General features: G+C 31.7%; 1 protein-coding gene across 2 annotated transcripts in view; it reads left to right on the top strand.

Moving 5' to 3' along the window:
* Positions 1-7,405: 7,405 nt before the first annotated feature.
* Lpin (phosphatidate phosphatase LPIN) overlaps positions 7,406-14,709 on the top strand; it is a 61,969-nt gene continuing 54,665 nt past the window's right edge. Inside the window, exon 1 of one of the 2 annotated variants that reach the window (XM_043052533.3) lies at positions 7,406-7,571. The gene's annotated coding sequence lies outside the window, so the exon portion shown is untranslated. The remainder of the gene's footprint in view (positions 7,572-14,709) is intronic. The other variant, XM_043052535.3, reaches the window with a different exon arrangement.

Genomic DNA, 14,709 nt, shown 5'->3' on the forward strand with positions numbered 1-14,709 from the left:
TGACATTTGCGATTATGATTTGAAATGCAAATTTTATTTAATGGTGAAAAAAAGCAGTTAATTCTCTAGGATATCATTAGTGCATTTTCAAACAGACATGTATGGTGATGCACACGGAGCATGAAACATATTTTGGACAATGATCGGAAATAAGACTGGATCTATGGTGACATCAAGAATTTCTGCTGATATCTGATCAGTTTTAGAAGGTGGTTTTTTTTCAATAAGCCAAATTAGAATGTGTGCCTGAGGCAATCCTCGTTTTTGCCATTCAATAGAGTACACCCAACACCGTGTCTCTCTAAAAACATGACGCTTCACAATGAAATCAAGTAAAGATTATCATTTTTGTTTGAACACACGTGCTGTAATATCATGACGATCCGATGATGATTGTCCTGGTAACAAAATATCTCTAATTTCAACCCAAGCAGAATTGCACGTAAATGTAATAAATAAATCTAGGAGCCCATATGCGAGAACATATGTCATTGCATCCTGTGAGTATTCATACATGTGCCTTGGAGTCCAAGGCACATGTATGAATACTCAGACATGTATGAATACTACATTTGCAGGGAGTCCAAGTTTTTCTCCCTGCAAATGTAGTCGGCAATATAATCATTTTCCCCACATCATTAGGATTAACGTTACCATCATTAATTATTGCATCCCGTAAATGAATGCATTCTTCTGAACGTAATTTGGTTTGATTTAATTTAATATACAGTAGGCGTTCAGTTTCAATTTTCGCATACATATCGACAATGTATTGATGAACTAATTGTCGACATTTTAAAGTATGATTATCAGCGTTTTGGCAATCATTAATCTATATGCATAAAAACTTATTGCACTTGCTTTCTTATTGGTTTTCTCGCCTGTTTGCGGACTTCTTAATTTTATGTTAAAATAATATCCCTCCTCTCCTCACCAAAATAAAATAGGATATTGCAATGCATCATATGATCGATACGTTTCTGAGAACTCTTTGAACGTCACGATTTCTGCGATGAAGAACTGTATCGCGGGAGGTAAATTCTTCGCCAACTATAACAATAGCCACTTCATCCAATGTTGGCGCATTGTATTTTTCTTTGTGGTGGCCTACAGGTGTTTTTTCAGCTCTAATAACAACTTTGTAAATATCGGATGACATTTAGTCTAGGGCAATTGTGAACAGCCTAATTAACTGATTATGTTGATCGAAAAATTTTTGTAATACGGTAACAATTTTTCGTTTAGTGCCATTGTTTACCTGACAACGTTGATTGACTTGATCATTTGTGTTATCCATGAAATAAATTTGTAGAAATTTATGATCTGCGTTAGGCATTGAAAGAAGTGATCCTTGCACGATGATAAATTTGGCCTTGCACTTTGAATGTTGGGATGTAATTCTCGTTCAGGATACGTGTAGCACCGAATAAAGTCATTTAGAAACACGAATTGTACCGGCGTATATGCGCCAAAAAATGTTTCGATTGGTTTGTTTGACCTGATACGAAGGTTGATAATGTCTCGGCAGGCGACGTAAAATCTTGTAGTTTCTGTATGCTTCTAGAACAGCAAATTTCAGCCTTTTCATTTTTAAATTTGAGAGCATTACAAAACATACATAATTGATATATTTCTCCGATGATGACACTTGGGGGAAGACTATAGTTTGTTGTCGGATCATAGTGAAATGCACTGAAATTCAAATCAGAGTATTGGCAGCGTCTGAATAGCGAAATGCGGTCTCGGTCGGTTTTCATTCTTGCTTCCCGTTGCTCTGATGTTACCGACGAACGGGCTTGTGTAGTTCGTAGTTGATTTGTTGACAGTCTTCTTTCCTGTTGCTCAGACGTTTCTAAGGAACGGGCAAAAGCATTCTGTTCTCGATTAGTTTCAAGTCTTTTTCCCGTTGCTCCGATGTTTCTGAAACACGGGTAGTTCTCTTTTTGCGCGCTTGAGATGTCGACCAACTAAGAGCGATTTGCTTAGGCGGCATATTTTTGCAAATATTCTTTCTGACAACGAAAAAGAAATGTAAAAGTTGGCAGTGGTCGCAAATTTGCTAAATCGAAATATCACATACATATTTTAAATAATAAAAAGAGCAATAAAAATGAGATGAATAAGAAATATGAAAATTATAAGATTTAAAACAAAAATCAATTTTATAAATGAAAGAAATAAAATGGATGAATTCGAAAACTTTGCATAAATAAACAAACAAACTAATAGTTTTCAAATGACAACTGTCACAGCACTGAAATCTTCGAAAAGTATATTTAATTTTGCTAACCTAAAATTACGTACTAAATATAAATATTTCTGAAAACGTGCAATTTGAATGAAATTTGCTTTTGTCTTTATATTTATTAAACAGTTTTCACAGTACTGAATCCGTGATACGACCAACAATTAAGAAATCTATTCTCGTTGATTTTACTTGCTTGTGCTCACCTGACATAAAGAAAAGCGCGAATTAAAAATTAAAGTATATGCAATTTACTTTAATTTACTTTTCTAAATGAATAGAGTTATAAGATAGAAAATATCACTGTTGTTATCTTCAAGATATTTGAAAATTGAATCGTTTATAGCAAAATTTAAAACAATGGCTAGCTTTTAACCAATCAGAAAATTCCATTTCGACTTTCACTGATATCGCTGGAACGGTTTATCGCACGGGATAAAAAGTATCCTATGTCCTTCTCCTGGCTCTAAACTACCTCCCTGCCAATTTTCAGCTAAATCGGTTCAGCCGTTCTTGAGTTATAAGTGAAGTAACTAACACGACTTTCTTTTATATATATAGATTAATAAAACTAATTACTATGTCTAAATTTTCCGTGCTTTTGATGAAGCAAATGTATCAATAATATCATCAAAATTGATCATTTAAAATTTTTCTCTTTCCACACTTAAAAATGCTAGGTCACTTAGGCGATCTGTCAAAATTAATTTTAATTTGCTGAATGAACGTTCGCAGCTAGCAATTGATACTGAGATAGCCAGGAGTATTTGAAATGCCGCTCTCAGATTTGGAAAAACATCTTCTCCATTCGAGATTGATTATAAAAGTAAGAAATTCTAATGGAGTTTTAGGTTTAATTTCTTTTGTACTGCGGAGTAACATTTTGCTTTCACATATTTTGATAAGAAGTTCTATTACATTGAAATCTGTATTATAAAATTCACCCAGATTTTTGCAATTTTTTTTCAAAGTCGTTATCAACATTATCCTTGTTTAATAAATTTTCAACGTCTAGTAGAAATCCAAATTTGAAATTAAGAAAAATCCAAATTAGAAATCCAAATTAGAGAAAAAACTAATTTTTTTGTCATCTGTGAAATTTAACATACCAACGGTGCAAAAAAAAATTATATCTCAGGTTTTGCATCCAAAAAATATTTATTCAAATACAAAAATAATCTTGTATGTTGCTCTCTCTTTTTATTTTTCATTTTTTATTTTGTGAATATAATTTAGCATATGCGAATCAGAGATTCTCCAATTTAGCTTTTTGAAACCACTCATTTTGGACGAAATTATTTACATTTGTAAATTTTAAAGTGCAGAAAAGAGTGAATGAATATCATGTTTTATCTAAATTACTTGAATTGAATATCACATGAGCGGAAAAGAGAAAAAAAATTAATTTCAGATGCTCGAGAATTTTTTAATTGTTTCTATAATTCCTAATAAGTCGAAAAAATGTTAATTTATCACAGAATTAAATTTGAAAGTAAAAAAAATCTTGTCACTAAGTTTCAGATTAAGAGAAGATTCAAAATGATACGTAACAAGCATTCTTTGTAATGCTTGTTATTTTGTCTCTTTTTTTTAATATTAAAAAAACTTTTATAAAAATCTGACAGCAATATTTAATGTTCCTTCAAACATAAAAGAGTCCTATATGAAATTTTGATAAAGTTGTGGCCCGCCATTTGACTGGTGTTTTTAATTGCGGCTCCCGGTCTCATGTAAGTTTTGGAAACCCCTGCTCTAGCCCATAGATGATAACGATAACCGCTTGTATTCTGGCGCTCCATCGCGTTTCAGATGTGTGACCTGCCATCACGGCAGCATTATCGTAACATTGTGATCTGCAGTTTGTTAATAAAATTTCATCGTAATTTAATTTCTCTAAAATTGTATTTTCGATCGAGGCTGCATCTTTAGCATATATTTCAATAAAACTCAAAAAAGATTCTTTGATGGAAACGTTTTTATTGATAAAATCAGCATCTACATGCCTAGCGACTTGGGACATTTGTTTTCGATGAGAGATATCAGGAGTTGAATCAAACAAAAGTCCATAATATTTATTTCTTTTGATATCGTTTATTAGTTGATTTCGAACTGTAGATGCCAGAAGATGAGTGAATTGATTTTGAATCTGTGGTGACAAATATGAGAATATGAATGCTTTGAACTTGAAAGGTAGTAACAAAGTGAAATATACAATAGAATATATGCTGACATTAAACTTATACATAACATTTAATATTTAATAACATTTCATTTTTATTCTAAGCAGAGCGCGATGACAAGGACGTGAATTAAATATTGAAATATATTTAATATGAATATGAATTTAATATAATATTTAATATGAGTTAAATATTATGAATGACATTTATTATGAATTAACATTTATTATATTGCACTGGCACTAATTTAAAATATATTTTCCAGAAATCAATTATAATATAAAAAAATTATCCAGCAATTTTTTTTTTTTTTTTTGCGGACCATTTGGCGCCCCTTTGTGAGTAGCGTCCGGGGCATGATGCCCCCCCTTGCCCACCCCTCGCTACGCCACTGACATACACGATTATTTTTGTATTTGAATAAATATTTTCTTGTATGTAAAACCTGAGAAATAAATTTTTTTTGCACCGTTGGTATGATAAATTTCACAGAAGCGAAGGAATTAGGTTTTTATTAACGAGAAAAGTATTTAACCCGTATAGATTTGTCACGAAAATTGTCCGCAAAAAAGGACAACTAATATATTTCAGTTCGCGGGCCACAAAAAAAGACAGATGCGACCCCCGTGCCGCCAGTTGGAAACCACTGCTCTAGAAAAACTACCGTCATAAAATTGAGATAGCGTATTTAATAACATATTTAATAAGATAAAAAAAATTGAGATAGTGTAATTAATAATTTTTACGATTTAGCATTTCGCAGTTAAATTATTTTAAAATTCTCATTGCATTCGTTTGAGCTGATTGCATAAAAATTTTATCAATTAAAATTCAGCTGAACTTTCAAATTTGATTAGTGCAATGTTTACGTGAGTTTAGTTGTATCAAGATATAAAGAAAATTTGAAATATTTTTTTTCAGTACTTAAAAGAAACAGTAGTATTGAGGACTTTTTTACTAATTTTTGAGGCCCCTCAGAAATTGTGGTCCCTGGCTGTGGCCCGATATGGTCCCTTTGAAAAATCGCAGAAAATTACTTAAAAAGCTTGAATAAGTCGGACAGCCAACCATTAAGTTATGTGATGACCGGTAAGTTTATGTGATGATAAGTACCAAATTACTAGTCCCGTGGGTTCAGGGCTCGAACGACGGACATAGTCCATATTTAAAAATTGCATTTTTAATTTACATTTTCATATTTAAAAATTACATTACGGGGAAAGATCAAGACATGAAGCCGATCTTTTTTCCATATGGCGTTTTCAAAGGTTGCAATCCGGAATGGGTTGTTGACCGAGTAAAGCGGAGCACAGATGGCACCAAGTGGTCAAAATTCGTTGCAAGACTACCGGGTTACACTTTCTATTGATTTTTACGCCTAAGCCTGAAAAAGCGCTCCATTGAATATTATTAACTTGCATTGTTTACAATGTAATGCGTTCTTTCAATTTAAATTTCAACAAAACAAACAACAAATGAATTCGGAAGACTCAAGGTCTGGTTTCTTAGGACAGGCGCCTTATCTGGGCGTCAGCGGAAAGTTGACGTAGAGCTGACACCAAAAAAATACTTTTTTGTTAACTCAGCGTGAGCAGTCGGTCCAACGCAGACATTATCTCTCATTGCGCATGCGCTAATAACGTAAGCAAATATTTATTTTGAATTTGTATTGATTTTGTTATTGTCGACCAGTGTCTTAGAGCACAAATAATGACTTTGTCCAAGAAAAAACACATTATAGCTGAGCTAAATGAAGAGTGCTATGTTTAATGTCAAAATCAAAATCTTGGCTGATTTCAATGTGCTGTTGGATGTTGTCCGCCATTGCTTCTGCGGTTAACGTCACGTTGTAATCCAACTGCAGTTGAGTTGGACGGCAATTGTAGTTCAAGATGAGTGTTCGATGACGTATACTATCAAACTCACAAATGAACCAATCAAAGGTTAGCGCTGATTTCCAGCTGACGGCGTCCTGTCCTAAGAAACCAGGCCTTCAGCAAGCATGCTATGATGCTATATGAAAAAAAAACTGCAATATTTTTTACTAATATAGCCAAAAAGGGATAACGCTCAAAACATGGCAAACCTTACAGTTTATTTATGTTGTGATACTAATTTCCTAATTTTGTTTTAGGCTCACAATCTGACAGCATTTATAAATTACAGAAAACTCTTATGAATGGTAAAATTACGCGTAAATTTAAAAACAAATCCTAATAATAAAACTGCCTAGAATATTAAGCCTGTTCACACATCGCCTCGTAAGCATAACAAAAGCGGAGGCACACACCGGAAGTTTTCTAAATTTCTTCCGGTTTTTGGAAGCTTGCTATTATTTACTTTCAGTCAACGTCTATACATGTTTCACATCCCGCTTAACCGGGTGTACACATTTACACGCCATCCATCCATCAGTAGATCGTAATTTTTACCAGAGCATGATCATTTTCGAACGAGAGCACTAACAATCTCTGATCGTGTACCCCCAGAGCTATTGATTTATTGGCGATCGAAATGGGCTACATGTGGCGTAGAGCAGAACTCACTACCTATGGCAACACTTGGCATATTTTCACCTGTAGCGTGGGGTGAGTCATAGGAGAAGGAAGTACGTTAGTTTCTGTCTTGGTTTTCAAATAGATTAAAAACTTTTAAGTTCAGAAATTGTATAGAACTCATAACTACATTAAACAAAATTCTAAAAGAAAGCATATTGAAAATTTTAAAAAATTTTGACAATTAAATATGAAAACTATTTTTTAAAAAATCCGGAAATGTGGTAATTCTTTCTTACATAGCCGAAAAAAAGAAAGGGAAGGAGTGGGTGTCAGGACATGGAACTGGTCTTCTCACCAGATGGCAAGCTCGATGGTTGCTCTCACGGAAATTGAATCGCTCATGATTTTTTCTTTCCCCCGGCCACCGCAAGCAACTTACAGAAACAAATGTAAAATGTTGAAGAAATAAGCTATCAAGTGCTGTTTCCCTTTGACAGTTCTTCCGGATTTAGATATCGTCTGGACTGAATGAACGTGTTTTGACTATTTTTTTGATAGCTTATAAACACTTAAATTGTAATTCTCCTATTGTTCTATATATAAGTCTTGAAAACTAAGAGTAAATAGTTATTGTGAGTCATTTAATTGGTAAGTTTTTTTCCTTTAAAACTATTTGTAACATATATTTACCTATCATTGTATTGATTTTAAGTTTTAATCTTTTGTCTTGGAAATGTGAACATAATAGAAATGCTGTATAAAGCCACATTATTTTTTGATGACGTTTTGCTTTTATTAGAAATTAAGATTGAAATATAGCTTAATTCAGTTTCAATGATAATATTTACATTATATAGATAATATTACACAAAGAGAAACTAATTTTAAAAAATTATTAACTGGGTATTACTACAAAATTCCTAATTAAATTTACAGGTTAAATTATTTATTTGTTTTGATTTCTATTGGATAATATTTTTTAAACTTTAAAACACACTTCCAATTGTTATATGTAATTATGGTAATATTGACTTCAGAAACTATAACATTGTTATAGCTTAAAATTAAGTGGCCAACTAGAATCTTCCAGGCATCAAATAGTTTTTTATCTTAAAATATTTTTCAGAAAAGAAAAAAAAAATTATAGAAATTTGCTTAGGGGAAGTAGTGTAGTTTTGAGGAGGATTTGGGGGACAAAATCCCCACATTACTAGCTTAATGAACTATTGTACGATAAGTATAATGTAGATAGACAAAAGTTTTCATTATTCATTTTTTTTTTAAAATTTAAATGTTAAAAATATATGCATAACATGGTTCCCAGCAGATCACCGAAGTCAAGCATTACTGGCTGCAGTCAGTGTGCGGGTGGGTGACTACTTGGATCAATCTGCTCAAGGACCGAGGGTGCGCGGTATTGGTTCTCATTAAACAGTTTTTTCGTTACATGTTCGACTTCGCTCGCAGACCGTTGGGCTACCGAAGCGGGGGTGCCATTCCCTCTGCAGAGGATCAAACTTGTGATGACATGTCTTTGGATCATGCTCAGGGTTGTTTTCCAGACTGTTGCCGATAGCCCATTGTGCAGTTCTAGTGCGACGTATATGAGCTACAACTACATTATAAATGTATATTTATATATATATATGTATATATATGGGTCCGCTCAAGCCAAATTTACTACCGCTTAGCGGTACTTTCACAAATTCAACTTTAGGAAAAACGGTAGTTTCACAAAATACTTTTTCTTCGAATTTTATTTTTGTTCCTCGTAAGAAACGATAAATCATATTTTTACCATATTATTGTGTTGATTTTTTAATATCATTTTTAATTTTCACAAATTATGTCTAAATTTTCACAAAATAGGTACCTCTCAGTAAAACCCCTAATATATATATTAGAAGGATATAACTGATATCCCCCTCGAATATTCATTAAGACTACGCCACTGCTTAAGGGTGGCTATAAGTTATATATTTTGAGTTGTTTCTCCCCTTCTGTGGTGTTAATTTTAGTTACTTGCAGGCTACTGATTGGAAGTTGCTAAGACTTGATTATTCTGACACCGGTCCCAATATGGAAATATTCTTATAAAATGTCCAAATTATTGATGTTATAGTAATATATTAATATCGTTTTGTGGTAATGAGTTTTTTGCATTGGAAGAAGTACCATTATTTTTTTCCTTGTAAGCCATTGATGAGTAAAATCGGTCAAAGAGTATCTAAGAAATCGAAAAGTTGTATTTTTAAAGTTCATTATATTTCCTATATTATGACTAACCCTTCATTTTGGGGGCCAAAAATCTGCATCTGTCAACAGAAAAAAGGTATGTTTATTCAGAGGAAGTACGTTTTTGTGTTTGATTTTTCGTAATAGAAGGACTTACACTAATTAATTGTCATATTTAAAATCACCTACTCGAATCATTAAGATTCAGTCCTTGAGCTTATTAGATCAAAAGTAATTTAGGGTTGGTTGTTCGTTTACCTTTTTGCTCGCTATGCATAAATAATATATTTGTGTACACACATTTAAGACTTAGATCAGTGAAGTCTCATTTCCTAAGTCTCTATATTAAGAAAAGAAAAAAATTTAATAGCAAAAATCTATCGTATGGGCTCAAAAAAATAGTAAGTATAACTGGTTGGCCAGCTAAAGTCCATTTTAATTACAATTAGAATATATAATGTAATTTAATTACCAATTCGAATAAATGTAAAAACTGATTTTAACTTTTTATTGTAAATAATAATTTTCTTGGTTACGCTTCTTTTTGTTCTTGAACAAGCTAAATTTTTTGCTTTAAATTTTCTGTTTTAGATCCGTGTTTTCTTTTAAGTAAAAGAAATTTACTGCAGTTAATGTTCGTTTCAGCAAGAAAAAAACACTTATAATTGAAATTTATTAGTTTCTAATTAGTAATTGCAAATAAGTGCTGAGTTTGATTTTGGCAAAGTTGCTTATCTGTTTTATTGTTTAACTCGGGCGTTATTGTGATTTTTTGAATGTTGGGGTGTATTTATTGTTAGCATGTAGGTACATTTTTTTAATGTTAGCATGCATTGAATTGAATATTTTAATAACAAATTCACAATGATTCCTTTAAATCATGTAATAAATTAACAGAGACAAAAATTAAATCCACTCACACTTGAGTAGTATGAGTTCTATACTTACATATTGTCTTATTTTTTAATTGTGCAATTTTAAATCTTGAAATATTCGAAAATATACTTATTTAAAAAGACGAACCTGCTAGTTACCGGCTGGTATTTTATAAAATTTGAAAAAAGTATGTTTAAAAATCAAAATAAATCTCATCCTCAATTTATTAAGAAGTGCACTTTACGCTCTTGTTGATTTGAGACTAATTTAACTGTTTTTTTTTTTTGTTTTTTTCTTAGTGCAAATATGCTGATGGACTTTTTCTTTTAAAATAATTACATTTTATTTTTATTTAAGATTTTAGGTCTCAAGTTTCAGTTTATGAAAGCATACAACTATACTTTTATTTACGCTTTAATAGCATTTCTTTTTTAAATATTAAAAATACCTAAAAATTTAAAATAATCTGAAACTAACTAAATGAACAAATGTATATTATTTACAGTTTTAGATTTTAGACTGGGGCAGAGAGCTGTAACAATGAGATCTTTTGACAATGATGTCAGAAATGCATGGGTCAAAAAATATTGAGAATAATTGCTCTAAGATCTCTAAGTTTACAACCATCTATATATAATTCAGAAGTCTATAATGACAGAGAATTTCTTTGACACTAATTGCTATCGAAAATGAAACTGCAGAAACAGTTGATTTTAAAGAATCTGAAACTGTAAAAAAATATGTTTATGTTTTATATTTGTATGCCGTAAAAGATTATATCCTCTTTAAAAATATTACCTATAATATATATTTATTCTAGAATACTTGAGGGGACATTCTCATTAATTAAACTAACTATACTGTTAATTAAACTATTGCAATTTAAAATGTAAAAAGCAATTTTCTACACCAGCGAGACAATTCAAGGAAAAAAAATTTTATTTTTAAATTCAGCTCCTTTTGCGAAATTGAGTTTTCAGTATCTGGTGTGGCACAAAAATGACTTCCGCTGGTACTGTGTACAGGCACAGTACTAGGCAGGGTTGGAGTTTTTGCCGGCAAAAAGGGTTTTTTGCCAGGACAGTGTCAAAAACCGGCAAAAACCAAATTATCTAAATTGCTGATTAAATATTATTACAAAATACTTGGAACAAATTTAAATAAATCATAAGGAATAATAATTTTGATACATTACATGAAAAAATTATTTTTAACATATTAACAATTAATATAAGGGTAATAATTTTTAAAAGATTGAAAGTTTTTGATCTCTTTTCATTTTAGAATCCTAAAATAAGTTTTTTTACAAATAAATAAATATTATTATTTGTATAATATTATTATTATAAAAAATTATTATTTGTATAATAATTAACTACACATGTTGATAGATATTTTATGCTTTAAATTATAGTTATATTAATTTTAATCACAAATTTTCCAATCAATAATGCTTTAAACTAATAAAATGATATATTATTACATTATCATTTTATTAAGGAATAATAATTTTGTTAATTTTTTGTAATTATTTATATTCATAGTATATATTTCAATTTTAGGAATAATTTTGTATCAAAAATGTGTTTTTGTCCTCTCATCTTGGAAAATATAGGTTTTTGCCACTTTTTGCCAATTTGCTTGGCAAAAACCTGTTTTTGCCAGGACGGTTTTTACCGGTATTTACCATGGTTTTTTCCACCTGCGGCAAAATCTTGCCAACCCTGGTACTAGGTATTTGTATTTGAGAGACTGAGTAGCAAACGTATGAGAAGGGCAATGTTGCAGTCACAAATAACGAGGAATATTGTTTAATCTGGAGGAATATTGTTTTTTTTTTTGTTTTTTTTGCAGCTTCTATCAAGATATTCTACAAATCAGGGTTCATGAAAAAAACTGATAAAAGATGCAGGGTTTTTTTTTATAGTTAATTTAGAACAAAAGATAAAATTATGTTTTTCCCCTTCAAATTAAAAGTAACTAAACCATTAAAAAATATTTCACTTAAATCTTCTTTAACTGTTGATTAAGGTTTTAAATAACAAATTCAAAAGTATTCTCTTTTGTTCCATAAATATGTGAACAAAGTATTAAAAACTAACGATTTTGATTATGCTTATTTAGCATAGCTTAACTAGCATGGCAATCATGGCATTCCACTTAACAAGTATTTACTGTTTAATATCTAAATGCAATTTTACTAGTGCATTATGTAAAAAGTAACTTTTTCCTTAGTTGGTAATATATATAAAATATAGTATTTCAGAATTATTTACATTATCATTTTTTAGCTATTGTAGCAGCATATCAATCAGTTGTTTTAAGATAAGATTTTCTTAAATTTTTTTAAAATTTGTTTTTTGAAATTTAATGTAAGAGATGTACAAGGCGATATATTTTTCAATTAAAAAATATTTAAAATTGATCATTTCTTAATTTTTTTAAGTTATTAAAGTTTAGTGAAAAATGGGCAGGCAATATATTTTATAATTAAAAAATAATAGAATGATAAAAAAGAACAAATGGGCTACATAAGTTGGTAAAATAGACGAAACTAAACAAAATGAAAGAAACCAAAAAGGACTAATATAATTGTTTAGCAATAAGAAATAAGTACATATTATAAAAAGAGGTCAAATTTAAACATTAATTTTAATAGAGTAATAGAAGATTTAAATTTTTTTAAAAGAAGTTTAAAATAACTTACTTCAAAAAATATTTTTGGTTTTTAGAGAATTTTAAAATTGAAACATTATAATATTTAAGTTTCAATTTGAGTATTCATACCTAACAGTATTTGATCATTAAAATTGGTATGCTGTTTGTAATTAGGAATTCAATGTGTGTCTTTTAATAATATATTATGTTTAATATGTGATTTCTTAAATTAGTGTTATTCATAAAATTATATTAAACTATTTTTTTTTTTATTATTTACTTTTCACTTGATTAAAAACTTCATTCGCTTCAAAAATATACAAATTAGAAATAACAGGACTGTTATTTCCAATTTGCTATGTTTCAAGCGATCGAAAATCTGCACCCATTTTCAAGACTTGCCAGACATGGAAGACAAGAGTTATATTAATTTAGATTGAAGGAACGTCAAAAATATGGGAAATCGCTGCACATTGTTGGAATCTTGGTCATTAATTCAATTTGAACAGTGTCAAGATCATTTCCACCCCAGTCGCATCAGCTCATCTTGATGAATCTTGTTTTATCATAAGAATACTGATCAACCACATTATTTCCTCACTATCTATATAGCGTTTGGAAATGCATTTTACCCTTAATTTGTCCCTCTCAGCCTCTGTGGTTTTGTTCTGTTTTTCATCTTTTTCTCTCTCTCTCAACTACTGTGTTTTTTCTCATTTTGTTTCTCACTTTTATTTTTTCGTATTTATGGAACGTAAGTGAATATTTTTCAACTCAAAATATTAATCAAATAGTCGAGATCACCTGTCTTGGACAGAGGATGATTGGTGTTCTTTTCAGTGATGAGTCACGATGCAGTCTGAACAGCGACTTGAAACATGTTCTCATCTAGAGAGGACCTGGGAGGTCGATATCGGCCCTGTATTATTCTCTAAAAGAACCACTATGATCGAGGAATATGATTGTCTGGACCAGCATCATGACAGATGGGCATACTGACCTTCATATGTGTGATAAAGGTACTCTGACAGGTTAGCGGTACAGTACCTAGTTCCCTATGTGAGACTTTTTCCACAAAGTATATGGACCAAATTTTATCATTATGTACGATAACGCCCGTCCACAAGGCTCGGTTGATGGACAAGTACCTTTAATCTGGGAATAGTAAACGATTGGAGTGGCATGCGATGTCCCCATACCTTAATCCCATCAAGCACATATGACACGGCCTCGGATGCTCAATTGCAGTTCGAAGACGACGCGACCTTCGATGAGCTCAAGGGTGCCTTGGTGCAAGTTGCCCCAGGGATTGTTAAGGACCCTTATAAACAGTATGGGACGCCAATGCGAGATTTGTGTAACTGTTGGAGGCAACCGTACAACCTATTGTTTTATTCGTTGAATGACCGGCCCAATTTTTTGGGTTTACGACTGCTAATGTTCAACTCGATAGCCTTGTAGTTTTGAACCCAATCCAGAAGACAAGGGAACTCCTGGTTCAAGTATTGGAAGAAATTAACCTTCGCAGAGTACTTTTTGATGGAACTAACCTGTATTTGCATTATATGGGGAGAGAAACCACGAAGACCTCAACGGTTAGCCTGACGGCAAGGAGACTCTAACCCGTGATCCACCTGCCACTGAGGATATTTTATGTCAGCATTGTGGTCGGTGCTAGCCCGGTGAGGAATTCGTATAGACCAGCCGTCACTAGGTTTCGAACCCGGTTCTCCTCATTTGAGTCGAAGGCTCTATCACCATTAGCCACCATGGCTCTCATATAAGCTATTAGACACGTTTTTCTCACAGGGCGTCCATCAGCTGCTGTGGTAGACAAGCTACCAGTTTCCTTATTTAGGGTACGTGTTGCTCTCCTCCCCCCCCCCCCCCATTTATTAGTCTCATGGTGGATTCTTTGGCCAGGTTTAATTTTATTTACTTAGTTAGTTTTTTTTATTTAAAAACAGACATTTGCCCCTTTAACTGTTCAGTGTATTTTAGCTATAATAATGCTTTT

This window comes from Parasteatoda tepidariorum, chromosome 6 (assembly GCF_982258835.1).
Source record: "Parasteatoda tepidariorum strain Cologne lab strain chromosome 6, Ptep-v5.0, whole genome shotgun sequence".
Classification (NCBI taxonomy): Eukaryota; Metazoa; Arthropoda; class Arachnida; order Araneae; family Theridiidae; genus Parasteatoda; species Parasteatoda tepidariorum.